Here is a 22,493-nt window from a genome sequence, read left to right as displayed (position 1 = left end):
GACACCACTTCTTTCATGTATACTCGAGTCAGTCTTTCCATTTTGTCCGTTTCCTTAATCGCTAGGAAATGTGCCGATTTAGTCAACCGGTCAACGATCACCCAGATGGTATCGCATCCCGTCGGTGTCTTAGGCAAACCCGTAATAAAATCCATTGAGATGTGCTCCCATTTCCACATTGGGAGTTCCGGTTGTTGCAGTAGACCAGATGGTTTCTGGTATTCAATCTTGACTCTGGCACAAGTCAAGCATTTGCTCACGTAGGTGGCAATGTCGGCTTTCATGTTCGGCCACCAGTAAAGTGCCTTTAAATCATGATACATTTTATCTGAGCCAGGGTGGATAGAATATCGGGACTTGTGAGCTTCGTCCATCACTAGAGTTCTCAACTCTCCGTATCGTGGAACCCAAATCCGGTTCTCAAAATATCGGGCCCCGTCCGATCTGGTTTCAAGTTGCTTGTTCATGCCCCGCATGAGTTCCGATGGAAGATTTTCATCTTTCAAAGCTTCCAGTTGCGCATCGCGAATCTGATCGGGTAAGCTGGCATGAATCGTAAGTTGCAATGCTCTTACTCGTCTGGGTTTTTCTGTTTCTTTTCTGCTGAGGGCGTCGGCCACCACATTGGCCTTGCCAGGGTGGTACTTGATGGCACAATCATAATCTTTAAGCAGCTCGACCCAACGACGCTGTCGCATGTTCAGCTCTTTCTGATCGTAGATATGTTGGAGACTCTTGTGGTCGGTGTAAATGGTAAACTTGGTACCGTACAAGTAATGCCTCCATATCTTAAGAGCAAACACCACAGCTCCGAGTTCCAAATCATGGGTCGTGTAGTTCTTCTCGTGAACCCGTAGTTGTCTAGAGGCGTAGGCTATAACCTTCTCGAGTTGCATCAGCACACAACCGAGACCTTGTATAGATGCGTCACAGTGTTCCCTCGGGGAGGGCTAAAATAGGGGCGCTACAAAGCTTGGTTTTCAATAGTTGGAAAGCGGATTCTTGCGCGTCACCCCAGTTGTACTTAGTGCCCTTGTGAGTCAAAGCGGTGAGGGGTTGAGCAATCTTTGAAAATCCCTCGATGAAACGCCGATAGTAGCCGGCCAGTCCTAGGAATTGTCGCACTTCAGTCGGAGTCTTAGGTGCTTCCCAGTTTTTGATGGCCTCTACCTTACCGGGATCGACATGGATACCATTCTCGTTGATCACATGTCCTAAAAAGTGAACCTCGCGAAGCCAAAATTCACATTTCGAGACTTTAGCATACAGTTGTTCCTTCTTCAGTAGTTCCAGAATTATCCTTAAGTGCTCTTCGTGGTCAGTCTCGTTCTTGGAGTAGACAAGAATATCATCGATGAAAACAATCACGAACTTGTCGAGGTACGCCTTGCATACACGATTCATGAGATCCATAAATACGGCTGGCGCGTTGGTTAGGCCAAAAGGCATAACCGAGAACTCGTAGTGACCATACCGTGTTCTGAAAGCCGTCTTTGAAATATCTTCTTCGCGCACTCTCAGCTGGTGATAACCGGATCGTAGATCGATCTTCGAGTAGTAACTCGATCCCTGAAGCTGGTCAAACAAATCATCAATTCGGGGTAAAGGATAACGGTTCTTGACCGTCACTTTGTTCAACTCCCGGTAGTCGATGCACATTCGGAAAGTCCCGTCTTTCTTTCGGACAAACAAGACAGGGGCTCCCCATGGCGATGAGCTAGGTCGGATAAAACCTTTATCCAACAAATCTTGCAACTGGGTGGACAACTCCTGAAGTTCCGCCGGTGCGAGCCGATACGGGGCTCGTGCTATGGGTGCTGCACCGGGTGTCAACTCGATCTGAAATTCGACTTGACGAATAGGAGGGAGTCCAGGTAAATCCTCCGGGAAAACTTCCGGAAAGTCTCTCACAACCGGTATGTCTTCAATTAGTTTCTCCTCCGCGGGTTTCTCAACAATCTGCGCCAAAACTGCCGGATGACCCTTTCGTAAATACTTCTGTGCCTTCATAAGGGTAATGACGCTGGTGGTCATGCCGCTTCTCTCGCCTCGGACCGAAATGATCTCGCCGGAAGGGGTGGTAATATGGACTATCTTATCATGGCATATAATCTCCGCTCGGTTCTCGGATAACCAGTCCATGCCGACAACGACATCGAAACTACTAAGCGTAAAAGGAATAAGGTCGATGTCAAAGACATGACCTGACAGTTTTCAACTTACATCCCGCAAGTATATGAGTTGTTATTACAGTTTTACCGTTAGCTAATTCGACAGGAAACTCAGCGTCTAACGGGGTTGGAGTAAGGTCTAAAAGTTGGCTAAAGGCTTTCGACACAAAACTCCTATCAGCTCCAGTGTCAAACAAAATAGAAGCAAAATAATCGTTTACAGGGAACTTACCGGACACCACATGCGGATCATTGCGGGCTTGACCCGATCCAATCACAAACGCTCTTCCTTTGCCATTTCCTCCACCGTTACTGCCACTTCCATTGCCCCCATTGTTGTCATTATGTTTCAGCTTGGGGCAATCCTTCCGGAAATGACCTTCCTGTCCACATTCAAAACATCCCTTAGTCGTCATCGGTTGCTTAGGAGCACCCTTTGCCGCAAGGTCTCCTCTACATTCTTTCGCTTGGTGACCTATCTTTCCGCATCTTTGACACTTGACACGGTCACACTGGCCAGCATGATGATAGTTGCACCTGTTGCACTTTGGATACTTCCCAGCATATCCGCTCGAAACCTGCCCGCTACCGTTGTTGTTGGAGTTGTTGTTGTTGTGATTCTGAGTGTTAAAGCTCCGGGTGAACTCGGGTTTACGGTAGTGTTGTTGCGGTGGGAGGTTCGAGGATGAAGATCTGGTGTTGTCGAACTTTCTCTTCCCGCTGTTCGGGTTGCTGTTGTTGTTACTGTTGCTGACGTGGTCATTACTCGGGTTGTCACGGGCTTTAACAGTCGAACCCCTCGGTGGTAACGCACCCTGGGTCACAGCCTGATCCGTCAGTTTGTGAGCCAAACGGATCGCTTGTTGGATCGTGGCTGGTCTGGAAGACGTCACCATACCCTGAATCTGTGGTGCTAACCCATCAATGTACATCTCTATTCTCTTGCTCGGCGGATCCACCATCCGCGGACATATCACAGCCAACTCGTGCGAACGAGTAGTGTAGGCTTCAATCTCCGAACCTACCATCTTTAGTGACCAAAATTCTGATTCTAACTTCGAAATTTCTTCCCTCGGACAGTACTCCTCTCGCATCATGCTTTTGAACTCCTCCCAGTTCATCACGTTAGCCAGTTCCAATCCAAGGATCTGGACGTTCGAATTCCACCAAGTGAGGGCGGAATCCTCAAGTGTCCCAGCAGCGAATTTGACCCTACTGGCAGGGGGACAGTTACACATCTCAAAGGCCGACTCGGCCTTCTCAGCCCAACGCAGGAAGCCTATAGCTCCCTCAGTGCCCTTAAACGTACTGGGCTTGCAGTCACGGTAGTTCTTGAAGGTACACGTTCCATTCGGACCTCCTGTTTGATTCTGAACGTGTGCGGCTAAAGCGGCCGCGACATGGTCATTCAGCAGAGTTTGGAGTTCAGCTGCAGTCATGCTGATGTTACCACGTCCTCGTCCAGCGTTTCTTCCAGCCATTTCCTAGAATCACAGTATAAAATGTTAAACATGAATTTTTCTTTCATATACAACACACCATACATGTAATAAAAAAAAAATAGGTAAGAAAGAAAAATAAGGAACAACATCACATCACAACCACATATTAGTCTAAGTAAAAATTCATGATTAAAACCATTGTATTCGCTACAAAGTATTTCCAATCAATCCTTAAAATCATAGAAAAATAATAGTTAGGATGGAGACAACCCCTCCATCTAAGTGTCATCATCACTAGATGTCGTCATCGGAGGACACCTCTGAATGTGCCTCCTCCTCAGCCGGTTCCTCCTCCGGCTCCTCTTCGGGATCTTCTTCAGGTTCCTCTTCAGGCTCTGCCTCGGGTTCTGCTGCGTTCTGGGCAAGTTGCATTTGTAGGATATCGCAACGTTCTAATGCTATTTCGGTTCGGGTCCTTGCTTCTTGGAGTTGCTCTTGCAAGTCTATCATCTCGGCTTGCATCTTCATCATAACCTTGGTTTGTTGCTCACTAGTCTCTTGCATTTCTTTCGTTGCCGCTGCCATGCGGGCAATCTCCTCCTGAGTCTCGGTTCCATCTTTAAACAGTCTGGCAACATTTTCTCTAGTGTAGCGCATGTAACCCACATCACGCTCCAAACAAGAAACGACAGCTGCGAGAACTCGCTCTACAGGTTCGGGTATAGGTGGTAGAGTGTTAGGGTAAGCAGGGTGGTTCGGGTGAGGCAAAGGGGGAACTTGTTCACGGTAGACCATACGTCTGATCATGTTGGGGTACCACTCCCAGCTAACGTCGTTGTCATACAAGCCTCCGGATAGGCGGTACCTCTTCGGTGCAGGAGCTTCGAGTTCCGGGACTACGTGGGGTGGTGAGGCAGTAGGTAACTGCGGTTCCTTCCCGTGAGCATGCATCATCGAATCGGATGATGATGAGGGTGGCGTCGACATTTCTACAGGTAAGCCGTGTATATGCGCGCGTATGAGTAAAGGAGGTAAAGAAATAAGATTTCAAGACTACACAAACCTATGCAGTGTGTATCATTATAACTAATGGGTCGTCGCGGTTATAGTCTAGTATGCATGCAGTTTCTAGTTCGCTATAACCAATGGCTCTGATACCAATCTGTCACACCCTCAAAATCCACTAACGGAGTTTTTACCGTCAGAGGGTGTGAACTGGCAGGATCGGAATCATTAGTTATAACCAAACCAAAGAAAACGTTTAAATGAAAAATAAGTGCGGAAGCGTAAAACCTTAATTCAAAAGTTGCGTCACGCAGGACGACTTAAAACCAAATGTAAATGTTAAAATTAAGTTTGCAGAGTAAGATGTTTAACAATTAATGCATGCTCCTAAACCGCGCGCCCGCCTCGGCTACCTGAGAATAACATACTAAAAGGGGTCAACACGAGGTTGGTGAGTTCACAAGTTATATAAGATAAATCGTTTAGCGTTTGAGTTCAGCGTTTTCGTTAAGTGTTTTGCGTAACCACGTTACGGCGTTTAAAAGTTTTGCGTAACCACGTTACGGCGTTTAAATGTTTTGCGTAACCACGTTACGGCGTTTAAGTGTGTAACCACGTTACAGCGTTTAAATGTTTTGCGTAACCACGTTACGGCGTTTAAGTGTGTAACCACGTTACAGCGTTTAAATGTTACCAGATAATGTTATGTCAAATTATATATCGATAGGTAGCTAATCTATACAACAAGTATTACTAAGTGGTTCGAGACCGAAGCTGACTGTTTATCAAGTGCCCGTCACCAGGTCAACCCAGACCATGGTAAGTGTTAGCCAAAATTACACCCACTCAACCTCCAGTTGAGCTTAGCGTCGGGTGGGGTTTGTCAAACCCAGTAGTACTACTCAACAGTGACTCGCTATTCCAAATATTAACCGGTTCGATGCGTGGGACTTCAAGGGTTACGTGCCGCTTAGCCTCTACAAGTGATATATATAATTTATAACAAAATCTTAAATATGTGTTTATCTCAAAAATGCGTTTATCGGAGTATGTTATCTCCCCCAAGTGAAAAACGTTTGAAAACAGTTCAAAGAGCGGGGTAAGTGAACTCACTGTTTGCGAAGAATATTCCAAATTAGATCACCGAGTGATGCGCGTCGTAGAAAACTCTCTAGCGTTCTAAAATAACAAAGAGATTTTCTAAGTATCGGAACGTTTAACGAGTCTCTAGACTCGGCACATAATACCTATGCACGTATCATGTTTCGTGTTTCGTTTGTGAACCGTGTGTGATTTAAACAAGTACAATTGTGATACGATACACGAGTGAGCAATTACTTTCGTGTCATGTATTAATAACATACTTACAAGCAATTATTCCCGTAAGGGCATTTTGGTCAACAAACAAAGACTAACTAACTATTATTCCCCATAAGGGCAATTTGGTCAATTCATGGCAATCAACTAGCAATTATTCCCCGCAAGGGTATTTTGGTCAAAATACCACAATTATATAAAAACTATCATATTTCATGCATTCCTATACAACTCAGCAGCTAGTTTCATTGTGACAGAATTTCTACTTGAAAGATTGTACTATTTCACCGATCATATCATCTCAATTAATTCACCAAAAATCACCACTGAAACATACATGTCTTAGGTTTCCAGAACATATTTTATATTATTTTTATTCCATATAGATTTCTCATAATGATCAAAACACTACAGTAAACTCATATCAGTCAGATTCATGCACAACAGAATGTTATTTGCAATTCCCGGTAAACGAAAAATCCAATAAATGCAAGACCACTTGGGTTTGGTTCCTAACTCAGTGAGTCAACTTCCAGAAGTGGAACCAACCCAATTGGCCTCGTAGTTCATGAGATATAGAATTTACAATATAACCTAACAGCAGGTCTAACAGCTCAGCTTTGCATCACGTTTTTGTAAAATCATAAAAGTATACTTCCACTTATCCAAAAATTACGAATTTATACTTTATAGAAACTAGACTCAACCTAGTTTACTGCAGTACTCACAATCTCAATCAATTTTCACGTTTACACTTCGTTACAGTCAGTTAAACATCGTATATATATTCTGTCCAGAATCTGTTCACATCAAAACTCAACATCATAACAATCTATGAACTATCATGCATCCATATAACCCTCTAGACACCATAACTACTATCCATGCATATAAATCACACCATACATACAAGATTAGGGTTTGTGTTTTAATTCAAATCAAGAACAACAATCAATCATGCAACAACATCAATCTAGTTATCAATCTATTATCCAACTAACAACTATCATATTGATCACATACATACATATAATCGGCTGAGTTAGGGTTTACATACAACCCATTAAACATCAAAATTACACAACAAGGAGGTAAGAGATGATCAAGTATACCTTCCTAGCACCTAGTTCTTGGATTAATCTCTTGATTGATGTGTGTGTGTGTGATGAAGGTGGACGGCAGCCGTGGATCAAGAGAGGGAGAGAGAGCCGATTTAGGGTTGTAGGTTAATAATAAGTTAGGGTTTGTTTATTAGTGATGTATTTATAATAATACAAGTTACACTCTAGTCCCTCTTCTTTCCAAGTGTTGTTTTTCTAGAACATTCCATCATACTTGCCCAATAAGTTAACATGACCATAGTTTTATCACATAGCACATAATCCTAACACATAATAATCACATAATTATTGTTTTTACGTTTATCGTTTATTTATCAATCGTTTGCGTCAACTCGTTTGCGTTTCGGTGCAAATCCCGAAAGACTACACATGTAGTAAGTGTTACGCGTCATTTAAACCCTAGTTTAAATGTAATGAAGTGTACGTTATAGATTCAACGATCTTAAAGTTTGAATTGACGGAGTTGAGTTAACGGAGTTAACCTGAAATTGACGATTGTCACAGAACATGTTCTAACAAAATATAATTGATTCATGTTTATGTGAATCAATCATGCTTTGGTTGGTCAAGTTAGTGCGTTTTGGATTTGAAATTAATTATGATATGTGAAATTTGCATCTTTTAACAGGCGGGATATCAATTTAGTGGTATGAGCTGGCTAGCCAATAAATGCCTTGTGAAACACATTTGAAGGAAATGGTAAGATCACAAAGGCCGTACCTTTAAACTAAATCATGTTGCTTTTTTAGTTTAATTTGTGGTGAGATCACACCGACAGTATTACTAATCACTCTTTTCTTTTTATCAGAAGCATCATAATCAGATTCTCACAAACTTTTAAGTAATATATTAATTAATCTTTTCCCTTGTACATAAATATTATTAGACTCCATAAAACATAATTTCTTATGCATGTTTTATATAATTCAATCTCATCACTTTTTCCTGATCACAGATTTGAAACTACTCAACCTATGATAAGGACGATATCAACCTTGGAAAGGCTGCCCAACTTGTGATAAGGACCAAAATAGGTTTGGGTCAGAACATGTTCTAACAAAATATGATTGATTCATGTTTATGTGAATCAATCATGCTTTGGTTGGTTAATTTGGTGCGTTTTGGATTTGAAATTAAGTATGATATGTGAAATTTTCATCTTTTAACAGGCGGGGTATCAATTTAGTGGTATGAGCTGGCTAGCGAATAAATGCCTGGTGAAACACATTTGAAGGAAATGATAAGATCACAAAGGCCGTACCTTTAAACTAAATCATGTTGCTTTTTCAGTTTAATTTGTGGTGAGATCACACCGACAGTATTTCTAATCACTCTTTTCTTTTTATCAGAAGCATCATAATCTGATTCTCACAAACTTTTAAGTAATATATCAATTAATCTTTTCCCTTGTACATAAATATTATTAGACTCCATAAAACATAATTTCTTATGCATGTTTTATATAGTTCAATCTAATCACTTTTTCCTGATCACAGATTTGAAACTACTCAACCTATGATAAGGACGATATCAACCTTGGAAAGGCTGCCCAACATGTGATAAGGACCAAAATAGGTTTGGGTCAGAACATGTTCTAACAAAATATGATTGATTCATGTTTATGTGAATCAATCATGCTTTGGTTGGTCAATTTGGTGCGTTTTGGATTTGAAATTAGGTATGATATGTGAAATTTTCATCTTTTAACAGGCGGGGTGTCAATTTAGTGGTATGAGCGGGCTAGCGAATAAATGCCTGGTGAAACACATTTGAAGGAAATGGTAAGATCACAAAGTCCGTACCTTTAAACTAAATCATGTTGCTTTTTCAATTTAATTTGTGGTGAGATCACACCGACGGTATTTTTAATCACTCTTTTCTTTTTATCAGAAGCATCATAATCTGATTCTCACAAACTTTTAAGTAATATATCAATTAATCTTTTCCCTTGTACATAAATATTATTAGACTCCATAAAACATAATTTCTTATGCATGTTTTATATTGTTCAATCTCATCACTTTTTCCTGATCACAGATTTGAAACTACTCAAACTATGATAAGGACGATATCAACCTTGGAAAGGCTGCCCAACTTGTGATAAGGACCAAAATAGGTTTGGGTCAGAACATGTTCTAACAAAATATGATTGATTCATGTTTATGTGAATCAATCATGCTTTGGTTGGTTAATTTGGTGCGTTTTGGATTTGAAATTAAGTATGATATGTGAAATTTGCATCTTTTAACAGGCGGGGTATCAATTTAGTGGTATGAGCTGGCTAGCGAATAAATGCCTGGTGAAACACATTTGAAGGAAATGGTAAGATCACAAAGGCCGTACCTTTAAACTAAATCATGTTGCTTTTTCAGTTAATTTGTGGTGAGATCACACCGACAGTATTTCTAATCACTCTTTTCTTTTTATCAGAAGCATCATAATCTGATTCTCACAAACTTTTAAGTAATATATCAATTAATCTTTTCCCTTGTACATAAATATTATTAGACTCCATAAAACATAATTTCTTATGCATGTTTTATATAGTTCAATCTCATCACTTTTTCCTGATCACAGATTTGAAAGTACTCAACCTATGATAAGGACGATATCAACCTTTGAAAGGCTGCCCAACTTGTGATAAGGACCAAAATAGGTTTGGGTCAGAACATGTTCTAACAAAATATGATTGATTCATGTTTATGTGAATCAATCGTGCTTTGGTTGGTCAATTTGATGCGTTTTGGATTTGAAATTAGGTATGATATGTGAAATTTTCATCTTTTAACAGGCGGGGTGTCAATTTAGTGGTATGAGCGGGCTAGCGAATAAATGTCTGGTGAAACACATTTGAAGGAAATGGTAAGATCACAAAGTCCGTACCTTTAAACTAAATCATGTTGCTTTTTCAATTTAATTTGTGGTGAGATCACACCGACGGTATTTTTAATCACTCTTTTCTTTTTATCAGAAGCATCATAATCTGATTCTCACAAACTTTTAAGTAATATATCAATTAATCTTTTCCCTTGTACATAAATATTATTAGACTCAATAAAACATAATTTCTTTTGCATGTTTTATATTGTTCAATCTCATCACTTTTTCCTGATCACAGATTTGAAAGTACTCAACCTATGATAAGGACGATATCAACCTTGGAAAGGCTGCCCAACTTGTGATAAGGACCAAAATAGGTTTGGGTCAGAACATGTTCTAACAAAATATGATTGATTCATGTTTATGTGAATCAATCATGCTTTGGTTGGTCAATTTGGTGCGTTTTGGATTTGAAATTAAGTATGATATGTGAAATTTTCATCTTTTAACAGGCGGGGTGTCAATTTAGTGGTATGAGCGGGCTAGCGAATAAATGCCTGGTGAAACACATTTGAAGGAAATGGTAAGATCACAAAGGCCGTACCTTTAAACTAAATCATGTTGCTTTTTCAATTTAATTTGTGGTGAGATCACACCGACGGTATTTCTAATCACGCTTTTCTTTTGATCAGAAGCATCATAATCTGATACTCACAAACTTTTAAGTAATATATCAATTAATCTTTTCCCTTGTACATAAATATTATTAGACTCCATAAAACATAATTTCTTATGCATGTTTTATATAGTTCAATCTCATCACTTTTTCCTGATCACAGATTTGAAAGTACTCAACCTATGATAAGGACGATATCAACCTTTGAAAGGCTGCCCAACTTGTGATAAGGACCAAAATAGGTTTGGGTCAGAACATGTTCTAACAAAATATGATTGATTCATGTTTATGTGAATCAATCATGCTTTGGTTGGTCAATTTGGTGCGTTTTGGATTTGAAATTAAGTATGATATGTGAAATTTTCATCTTTTAACAGGCGGGGTGTCAATTTAGTGGTATGAGCGGGCTAGCGAATAAATGCCTGGTGAAACACATTTGAAGGAAATGGTAAGATCACAAAGGCCGTACCTTTAAACTAAATCATGTTGCTTTTTCAATTTAATTTGTGGTGAGATCACACCGACGGTATTTCTAATCACTCTTTTCTTTTGATCAGAAGCATCATAATCTGATACTCACAAACTTTTAAGTAATATATCAATTAATCTTTTCCCTTGTACATAAATATTATTAGACTCCATAAAACATAATTTCTTATGCATGTTTTATATAGTTCAATCTCATCACTTTTTCCTGATCACAGATTTGAAAGTACTCAACCTATGATAAGGACGATATCAACCTTTGAAAGGCTGCCCAACTTGTGATAAGGACCAAAATAGGTTTGGGTCAGAACATGTTCTAACAAAATATGATTGATTCATGTTTATGTGAATCAATCGTGCTTTGGTTGGTCAATTTGATGCGTTTTGGATTTGAAATTAGGTATGATATGTGAAATTTTCATCTTTTAACTGGCGGGGTGTCAATTTAGTGGTATGAGCGGGCTAGCGAACAAATGCCTGGTGAAACACATTTGAAGGAAATGGTAAGATCACAAAGTCCGTACCTTTAAACTAAATCATGTTGCTTTTTCAATTTAATTTGTGGTGAGATCACACCGACGGTATTTTTAATCACTCTTTTCTTTTTATCAGAAGCATCATAATCTGATTCTCACAAACTTTTAAGTAATATATCAATTAATCTTTTCCCTTGTACATAAATATTATTAGACTCCATAAAACATAATTTCTTATGCATGTTTTATATTGTTCAATCTCATCACTTTTTCCTGATCACAGATTTGAAACTACTCAAACTATGATAAGGACGATATCAACCTTGGAAAGGCTGCCCAACTTGTGATAAGGACCAAAATAGGTTTGGGTCAGAACATGTTCTAACAAAATATGATTGATTCATGTTTATGTGAATCAATCATGCTTTGGTTAGTCAATTTGGTGCGTTTTGGATTTGAAATTAGGTATGATATGTGAAATTTTCATCTTTTAACAGGCGGGGTGTCAATTTAGTGGTATGAGCGGGCTAGCGAATAAATGCCTGGTGAAACACATTTGAAGGAAATGGTAAGATCACAAAGGCCGTACCTTTAAACTAAATCATGTTGCTTTTTCAATTTAATTTGTGGTGAGATCACACCGACGGTATTTCTAATCACTCTTTCTTTTGATCAGAAGCATCATAATCTGATACTCACAAACTTTTAAGTAATATATCAATTAATCTTTTCCCTTGTACATAAATATTATTAGACTCCATAAAACATAATTTCTTATGCATGTTTTATATAGTTCAATCTCATCACTTTTTCCTGATCACAGATTTGAAAGTACTCAACCTATGATAAGGACGATATCAACCTTGGAAAGGCTGCCCAACTTGTGATAAGGACCAAAATAGGTTTGGGTCAGAACATGTTCTAACAAAATATGATTGATTCATGTTTATGTGAATCAATCATGCTTTGGTTGGTCAATTTGGTGCGTTTTGGATTTGAAATTAAGTATGATATGTGAAATTTTCATCTTTTAACAGGCGGGGTGTCAATTTAGTGGTATGAGCGGGCTAGCGAATAAATGCCTGGTGAAACACATTTGAAGGAAATGGTAAGATCACAAAGGCCGTACCTTTAAACTAAATCATGTTGCTTTTTCAATTTAATTTGTGGTGAGATCACACCGACGGTATTTCTAATCACGCTTTTCTTTTGATCAGAAGCATCATAATCTGATACTCACAAACTTTTAAGTAATATATCAATTAATCTTTTCCCTTGTACATAAATATTATTAGACTCCATAAAACATAATTTCTTATGCATGTTTTATATAGTTCAATCTCATCACTTTTTCCTGATCACAGATTTGAAAGTACTCAACCTATGATAAGGACGATATCAACCTTTGAAAGGCTGCCCAACTTGTGATAAGGACCAAAATAGGTTTGGGTCAGAACATGTTCTAACAAAATATGATTGATTCATGTTTATGTGAATCAATCATGCTTTGGTTGGTCAATTTGGTGCGTTTTGGATTTGAAATTAAGTATGATATGTGAAATTTTCATCTTTTAACAGGCGGGGTGTCAATTTAGTGGTATGAGCGGGCTAGCGAATAAATGCCTGGTGAAACACATTTGAAGGAAATGGTAAGATCACAAAGGCCGTACCTTTAAACTAAATCATGTTGCTTTTTCAATTTAATTTGTGGTGAGATCACACCGACGGTATTTCTAATCACTCTTTTCTTTTGATCAGAAGCATCATAATCTGATACTCACAAACTTTTAAGTAATATATCAATTAATCTTTTCCCTTGTACATAAATATTATTAGACTCCATAAAACATAATTTCTTATGCATGTTTTATATAGTTCAATCTCATCACTTTTTCCTGATCACAGATTTGAAAGTACTCAACCTATGATAAGGACGATATCAACCTTTGAAAGGCTGCCCAACTTGTGATAAGGACCAAAATAGGTTTGGGTCAGAACATGTTCTAACAAAATATGATTGATTCATGTTTATGTGAATCAATCGTGCTTTGGTTGGTCAATTTGATGCGTTTTGGATTTGAAATTAGGTATGATATGTGAAATTTTCATCTTTTAACTGGCGGGGTGTCAATTTAGTGGTATGAGCGGGCTAGCGAACAAATGCCTGGTGAAACACATTTGAAGGAAATGGTAAGATCACAAAGTCCGTACCTTTAAACTAAATCATGTTGCTTTTTCAATTTAATTTGTGGTGAGATCACACCGACGGTATTTTTAATCACTCTTTTCTTTTTATCAGAAGCATCATAATCTGATTCTCACAAACTTTTAAGTAATATATCAATTAATCTTTTCCCTTGTACATAAATATTATTAGACTCCATAAAACATAATTTCTTATGCATGTTTTATATTGTTCAATCTCATCACTTTTTCCTAATCACAGATTTGAAACTACTCAAACTATGATAAGGACGATATCAACCTTGGAAAGGCTGCCCAACTTGTGATAAGGACCAAAATAGGTTTGGGTCAGAACATGTTCTAACAAAATATGATTGATTCATGTTTATGTGAATCAATCATGCTTTGGTTAGTCAATTTGGTGCGTTTTGGATTTGAAATTAAGTATGATATGTGAAATTTTCATCTTTTAACAGGCGGGGTGTCAATTTAGTGGTATGAGCGGGCTAGCGAATAAATGCCTGGTGAAACACATTTGAAGGAAATGGTAAGATCACAAAGGCCGTACCTTTAAACTAAATCATGTTGCTTTTTCAATTTAATTTGTGGTGAGATCACACCGACGGTATTTCTAATCACTCTTTCTTTTGATCAGAAGCATCATAATCTGATACTCACAAACTTTTAAGTAATATATCAATTAATCTTTTCCCTTGTACATAAATATTATTAGACTCCATAAAACATAATTTCTTATGCATGTTTTATATAGTTCAATCTCATCACTTTTTCCTGATCACAGATTTGAAAGTACTCAACCTATGATAAGGACGATATCAACCTTTGAAAGGCTGCCCAACTTGTGATAAGGACCAAAATAGGTTTGGGTCAGAACATGTTCTAACAAAATATGATTGATTCATGTTTATGTGAATCAATCATGCTTTGGTTGGTCAATTTGGTGCGTTTTGGATTTGAAATTAAGTATGATATGTGAAATTTTCATCTTTTAACAGGCGGGGTGTCAATTTAGTGGTATGAGCGGGCTAGCGAATAAATGCCTGGTGAAACACATTTGAAGGAAATGGTAAGATCACAAAGGCCGTACCTTTAAACTAAATCATGTTGCTTTTTCAATTTAATTTGTGGTGAGATCACACCGACGGTATTTCTAATCACTCTTTTCTTTTGATCAGAAGCATCATAATCTGATACTCACAAACTTTTAAGTAATATATCAATTAATCTTTTCCCTTGTACATAAATATTATTAGACTCCATAAAACATAATTTCTTATGCATGTTTTATATAGTTCAATCTCATCACTTTTTCCTGATCACAGATTTGAAAGTACTCAACCTATGATAAGGACGATATCAACCTTTGAAAGGCTGCCCAACTTGTGATAAGGACCAAAATAGGTTTGGGTCAGAACATGTTCTAACAAAATATGATTGATTCATGTTTATGTGAATCAATCGTGCTTTGGTTGGTCAATTTGATGCGTTTTGGATTTGAAATTAGGTATGATATGTGAAATTTTCATCTTTTAACTGGCGGGGTGTCAATTTAGTGGTATGAGCGGGCTAGCGAACAAATGCCTGGTGAAACACATTTGAAGGAAATGGTAAGATCACAAAGTCCGTACCTTTAAACTAAATCATGTTGCTTTTTCAATTTAATTTGTGGTGAGATCACACCGACGGTATTTTTAATCACTCTTTTCTTTTTATCAGAAGCATCATAATCTGATTCTCACAAACTTTTAAGTAATATATCAATTAATCTTTTCCCTTGTACATAAATATTATTAGACTCCATAAAACATAATTTCTTATGCATGTTTTATATTGTTCAATCTCATCACTTTTTCCTGATCACAGATTTGAAACTACTCAAACTATGATAAGGACGATATCAACCTTGGAAAGGCTGCCCAACTTGTGATAAGGACCAAAATAGGTTTGGGTCAGAACATGTTCTAACAAAATATGATTGATTCATGTTTATGTGAATCAATCATGCTTTGGTTAGTCAATTTGGTGCGTTTTGGATTTGAAATTAGGTATGATATGTGAAATTTTCATCTTTTAACAGGCGGGGTGTCAATTTAGTGGTATGAGCTGGCTAGCGAATAAATCCCTGGTGAAACACATTTGAAGGAAATGGTAAGATCACAAAGGCCGTACCTTTAAACTAAATCATGTTGCTTTTTCAGTTAATTTGTGGTGAGATCACACCGACAGTATTTCTAATCACTCTTTTCTTTTTATCAGAAGCATCATAATCTGATTCTCACAAACTTTTAAGTAATATATCAATTAATCTTTTCCCTTGTACATAAATATTATTAGACTCCATAAAACATAATTTCTTATGCATGTTTTATATAGTTCAATCTCATCACTTTTTCCTGATCACAGATTTGAAAGTACCCAACCTATGATAAGGACGATATCAACCTTTGAAAGGCTGCCCAACTTGTGATAAGGACCAAAATAGGTTTGGGTCAGAACATGTTCTAACAAAATATGATTGATTCATGTTTATGTGAATCAATCGTGCTTTGGTTGGTCAATTTGATGCGTTTTGGATTTGAAATTAGGTATGATATGTGAAATTTTCATCTTTTAACAGGCGGGGTGTCAATTTAGTGGTATGAGCGGGCTAGCGAATAAATGCCTGGTGAAACACATTTGAAGGAAATGGTAAGATCACAAAGTCCGTACCTTTAAACTAAATCATGTTGCTTTTTCAATTTAATTTGTGGTGAGATCACACCGACGGTATTTTTAATCACTCTTTTCTTTTTATCAGAAGCATCATAATCTGATTCTCACAAACTTTTAAGTAATATATCAATTAATCTTTTCCCTTGTACATAAATATTATTAGACTCCATAAAACATAATTTCTTTTGCATGTTTTATATTGTTCAATCTCATCACTTTTTCCTGATCACAGATTTGAAAGTACTCAAACTATGATAAGGACGATATCAACCTTGGAAAGGCTGCCCAACTTGTGATAAGGACCAAAATAGGTTTGGGTCAGAACATGTTCTAACAAAATATGATTGATTCATGTTTATGTGAATCAATCATGCTTTGGTTGGTCAATTTGGTGCGTTTTGGATTTGAAATTAGGTATGATATGTGAAATTTTCATCTTTTAACAGGCGGGGTGTCATTTTAGTGGTATGAGCGGGCTAGCGAATAAATGCCTGGTGAAACACATTTGAAGGAAATGGTAAGATCACAAAGTCCGTACCTTTAAACTAAATCATGTTGCTTTTTCAATTTAATTTGTGGTGAGATCACACCGACAGTATTTCTAATCACTCTTTTCTTTTGATCAAAAGCATCATAATCTGATTCTCACAAACTTTTAAGTAATATATCAATTAATCTTTTCCCTTGTACATAAATATTATTAGACTCCATAAAACATAATTTCTTATGCATGTTTTATATTGTTCAATCTCATCACTTTTTCCTGATCACAGATTTGAAACTACTCAAACTATGATAAGGACGATATCAACCTTGGAAAGGCTGCCCAACTTGTGATAAGGACCAAAATAGGTTTGGGTCAGAACATGTTCTAACAAAATATGATTGATTCATGTTTATGTGAATCAATCATGCTTTGGTTGGTCAATTTGGTGCGTTTTGGATTTGAAATTAGGTATGATATGTGAAATTTTCATCTTTTAACAGGCGGGGTGTCAATTTAGTGGTATGAGCTGGCTAGCGAATAAATGCCTGGTGAAACACATTTGAAGGAAATGGTAAGATCACAAAGGCCGTACCTTTAAACTAAATCATGTTGCTTTTTCAGTTAATTTGTGGTGAGATCACACCGACAGTATTTCTAATCACTCTTTTCTTTTTATCAGAAGCATCATAATCTGATTCTCACAAACTTTTAAGTAATATATCAATTAATCTTTTCCCTTGTACATAAATATTATTAGACTCCATAAAACATAATTTCTTATGCATGTTTTATATAGTTCAATCTCATCACTTTTTCCTGATCACAGATTTGAAAGTACCCAACCTATGATAAGGACGATATCAACCTTTGAAAGGCTGCCCAACTTGTGATAAGGACCAAAATAGGTTTGGGTCAGAACATGTTCTAACAAAATATGATTGATTCATGTTTATGTGAATCAATCGTGCTTTGGTTGGTCAATTTGATGCGTTTTGGATTTGAAATTAGGTATGATATGTGAAATTTTCATCTTTTAACAGGCGGGGTGTCAATTTAGTGGTATGAGCGGGCTAGCGAATAAATGCCTGGTGAAACACATTTGAAGGAAATGGTAAGATCACAAAGTCCGTACCTTTAAACTAAATCATGTTGCTTTTTCAATTTAATTTGTGGTGAGATCACACCGACGGTATTTTTAATCACTCTTTTCTTTTTATCAGAAGCATCATAATCTGATTCTCACAAACTTTTAAGTAATATATCAATTAATCTTTTCCCTTGTACATAAATATTATTAGACTCCATAAAACATAATTTCTTTTGCATGTTTTATATTGTTCAATCTCATCACTTTTTCCTGATCACAGATTTGAAAGTACTCAACCTATGATAAGGACGATATCAACCTTGGAAAGGCTGCCCAACTTGTGATAAGGACCAAAATAGGTTTGGGTCAGAACATGTTCTAACAAAATATGATTGATTCATGTTTATGTGAATCAATCATGCTTTGGTTGGTCAATTTGGTGCGTTTTGGATTTGAAATTAAGTATGATATGTGAAATTTTCATCTTTTAACAGGCGGGGTGTCAATTTAGTGGTATGAGTGGGCTAGCGAATAAATGCCTGGTGAAACACATTTGAAGGAAATGGTAAGATCACAAAGGCCGTACCTTTAAACTAAATCATGTTGCTTTTTCAATTTAATTTGTGGTGAGATCACACCGACGGTATTTCTAATCACTCTTTTCTTTTGATCAGAAGCATCATAATCTGATACTCACAAACTTTTAAGTAATATATCAATTAATCTTTTCCCTTGTACATAAATATTATTAGACTCCATAAAACATAATTTCTTATGCATGTTTTATATAGTTCAATCTCATCACTTTTTCCTGATCACAGATTTGAAAGTACCCAACCTATGATAAGGACGATATCAACCTTTGAAAGGCTGCCCAACTTGTGATAAGGACCAAAATAGGTTTGGGTCAGAACATGTTCTAACAAAATATGATTGATTCATGTTTATGTGAATCAATCGTGCTTTGGTTGGTCAATTTGATGCGTTTTGGATTTGAAATTAGGTATGATATGTGAAATTTTCATCTTTTAACAGGCGGGGTGTCAATTTAGTGGTATGAGCGGGCTAGCGAATAAATGCCTGGTGAAACACATTTGAAGGAAATGGTAAGATCACAAAGTCCGTACCTTTAAACTAAATCATGTAGCTTTTTCAATTTAATTTGTGGTGAGATCACACCGACGGTATTTTTAATCACTCTTTTCTTTTTATCAGAAGCATCATAATCTGATTCTCACAAACTTTTAAGTAATATATCAATTAATCTTTTCCCTTGTACATAAATATTATTAGACTCCATAAAACATAATTTCTTTTGCATGTTTTATATTGTTCAATCTCATCACTTTTTCCTGATCACAGATTTGAAAGTACTCAACCTATGATAAGGACGATATCAACCTTGGAAAGGCTGCCCAACTTGTGATAAGGACCAAAATAGGTTTGGGTCAGAACATGTTCTAACAAAATATGATTGATTCATGTTTATGTGAATCAATCATGCTTTGGTTGGTCAATTTGGTGCGTTTTGGATTTGAAATTAAGTATGATATGTGAAATTTTCATCTTTTAACAGGCGGGGTGTCAATTTAGTGGTATGAGTGGGCTAGCGAATAAATGCCTGGTGAAACACATTTGAAGGAAATGGTAAGATCACAAAGGCCGTACCTTTAAACTAAATCATGTTGCTTTTTCAATTTAATTTGTGGTGAGATCACACCGACGGTATTTCTAATCACTCTTTTCTTTTGATCAGAAGCATCATAATCTGATACTCACAAACTTTTAAGTAATATATCAATTAATCTTTTCCCTTGTACATAAATATTATTAGACTCCATAAAACATAATTTCTTATGCATGTTTTATATAGTTCAATCTCATCACTTTTTCCTGATCACAGATTTGAAAGTACTCAACCTATGATAAGGACGATATCAACCTTTGAAAGGCTGCCCAACTTGTGATAAGGACCAAAATAGGTTTGGGTCAGAACATGTTCTAACAAAATATGATTGATTCATGTTTATGTGAATCAATCGTGCGTTGGTTGGTCAATTTGATGCGTTTTGGATTTGAAATTAGGTATGATATTTGAAATTTTCATCTTTTAACAGGCGGGGTGTCAATTTAGTGGTATGAGCGGGCTAGCGAACAAATGCCTGGTGAAACACATTTGAAGGAAATGGTAAGATCACAAAGTCCGTACCTTTAAACTAAATCATGTTGCTTTTTCAATTTAATTTGTGGTGAGATCACACCGACGGTATTTTTAATCACTCTTTTCTTTTTATCAGAAGCATCATAATCTGATTCTCACAAACTTTTAAGTAATATATCAATTAATCTTTTCCCTTGTACATAAATATTATTAGACTCCATAAAACATAATTTCTTATTCATGTTTTATATTGTTCAATCTCATCACTTTTTCCTGATCACAGATTTGAAAGTACTCAACCTTTGATAAGGACGATATCAACCTTGGAAAGGCTGCCCAACTTGTGATAAGGACCAAAATAGGTTTGGGTCAGAACATGTTCTAACAAAATATGATTGATTCATGTTTATGTGAATCAATCATGCTTTGGTTGGTCAATTTGGTGCGTTTTGGATTTGAAATTAAGTATGATATGTGAAATTTTCATCTTTTAACAGGCGGGGTGTCAATTTAGTGGTATGAGCGGGCTAGCGAATAAATGCCTGGTGAAACACATTTGAAGGAAATGGTAAGATCACAAAGGCCGTACCTTTAAACTAAATCATGTTGCTTTTTCAATTTAATTTGTGGTGAGATCACACCGACGGTATTTCTAATCACTCTTTTCTTTTGATCAGAAGCATCATAATCTGATACTCACAAACTTTTAAGTAATATATCAATTAATCTTTTCCCTTGTACATAAATATTATTAGACTCCATAAAACATAATTTCTTTTGCATGTTTTATATTGTTCAATCTCATCACTTTTTCCTGATCACAGATTTGAAACTACTCAACCTATGATAGGGACGATATCACCCTTGGAAAGGCTGCCCAACTTGTGATAAGGACCAAAATAGGTTTGGGTAAGAACATGTTCTAACGAAATATGATTGATTCATGTTTATGTGAATCAATCATGCTTTGGTTGGACAATTTGGTGCGTTTTGGATTTGAAATTAAGTATGATATGTGAAATTTGCATCTTTTAACAGGAGGGGTATCAATTTAGTGGTATGAGCTGGCTAGCGAATAAATGCATGGTGAAACACATTTGAAGGAAATGGTATGATCACAAAGGCCGTAACTTTAAACTAAATCATGTTGCTTTTTCAGTTTAATTTGTGGTGAGATCACACCGACGGTATTTCTAATCACTCTTTTCTTTTTATCAAAAGCATCATAATCTGATACTCACAAACTTTTAAGTAATATAACAATTAATCTTTTCCCTTGTACATAAATATTATTAGACTCCATAAAACATAATTTCTTATGCATGTTTTATATTGTTCAATCTTATCACTTTTTCCTGATCACAGATTTAAAACTACTCAACCTATGATAGGGACGATATCAACCTTGGAAAGGCTGCCCAACTTGTGATAAGGACCAAAATAGGTTTGGGTCAGAACATGTTCTAACAAAATATGATTGATTCATGTTTATGTGAATCAATCATGCTTTGGTTGGTCAAGTTGGTGCGTTTTGGATTTGAAATTAATTATGATATGTGAAATTTGCATCTTTTAACAGGCGGGGTATCAATTTAGTGGTATGAGCTGGCTAGCGAATAAATGCCTGGTGAAACACATTTGAAGGAAATGGTAAGATCACAAAGGCCATACCTTTAAACTAAATCATGATGCTTTTTCAATTTAATTTGTGGTGAGATCACACCGACAGTATTTCTAATCACTCTTTTCTTTTTATCAGAAGCATCATAATCTGATACTCACAAACTTTTAAGTAATATATCAATTAATCTTTTCCCTTGTACATAAATATTATTAGACTCTATAAAACATAATTTCTTATGCATGTTTTATATTGTTCAATCTTATCACTTTTTCCTGATCACAGATTTAAAACTACTCAACCTATGATAGGGACGATATCAACCTTGGAAAGGCTGCCCAACTTGTGATAAGGACCAAAATAGGTTTGGGTAAGAACATGTTCTAACAAAATATGATTGATTCATGTTTATGTGAATCAATCATGCTTTGGTTGGACAAATTGGTGCGTTTTGGATTTGAAATTAAGTATGATATGTGAAATTTGCATCTTTTAACAGGCGGGGTATCAATTTAGTGGTATGAGCTGGCTAGCGAATAAATGCATGGTGAAACACATTTGAAGGAAATGGTAAGATCACAAAGGCCGTACCTTTAAACTAAATCATGTTGCTTTTTCAATTTAGGTGAGATCACACCGACAGTATTTCTAATCACTCTTTTCTTTTTATCAAAAGCATCATAATCTGATACTCACAAACTTTTAA

Source organism: Bidens hawaiensis, unplaced genomic scaffold (genome assembly GCF_021521415.1).
Source record: "Bidens hawaiensis isolate Kalapana, Puna unplaced genomic scaffold, B.hawaiensis_p1.1 tig00043297_1, whole genome shotgun sequence".
Lineage (NCBI taxonomy): Eukaryota > Viridiplantae > Streptophyta > Magnoliopsida > Asterales > Asteraceae > Bidens > Bidens hawaiensis.
This window is presented reverse-complemented; position numbering follows the sequence as displayed.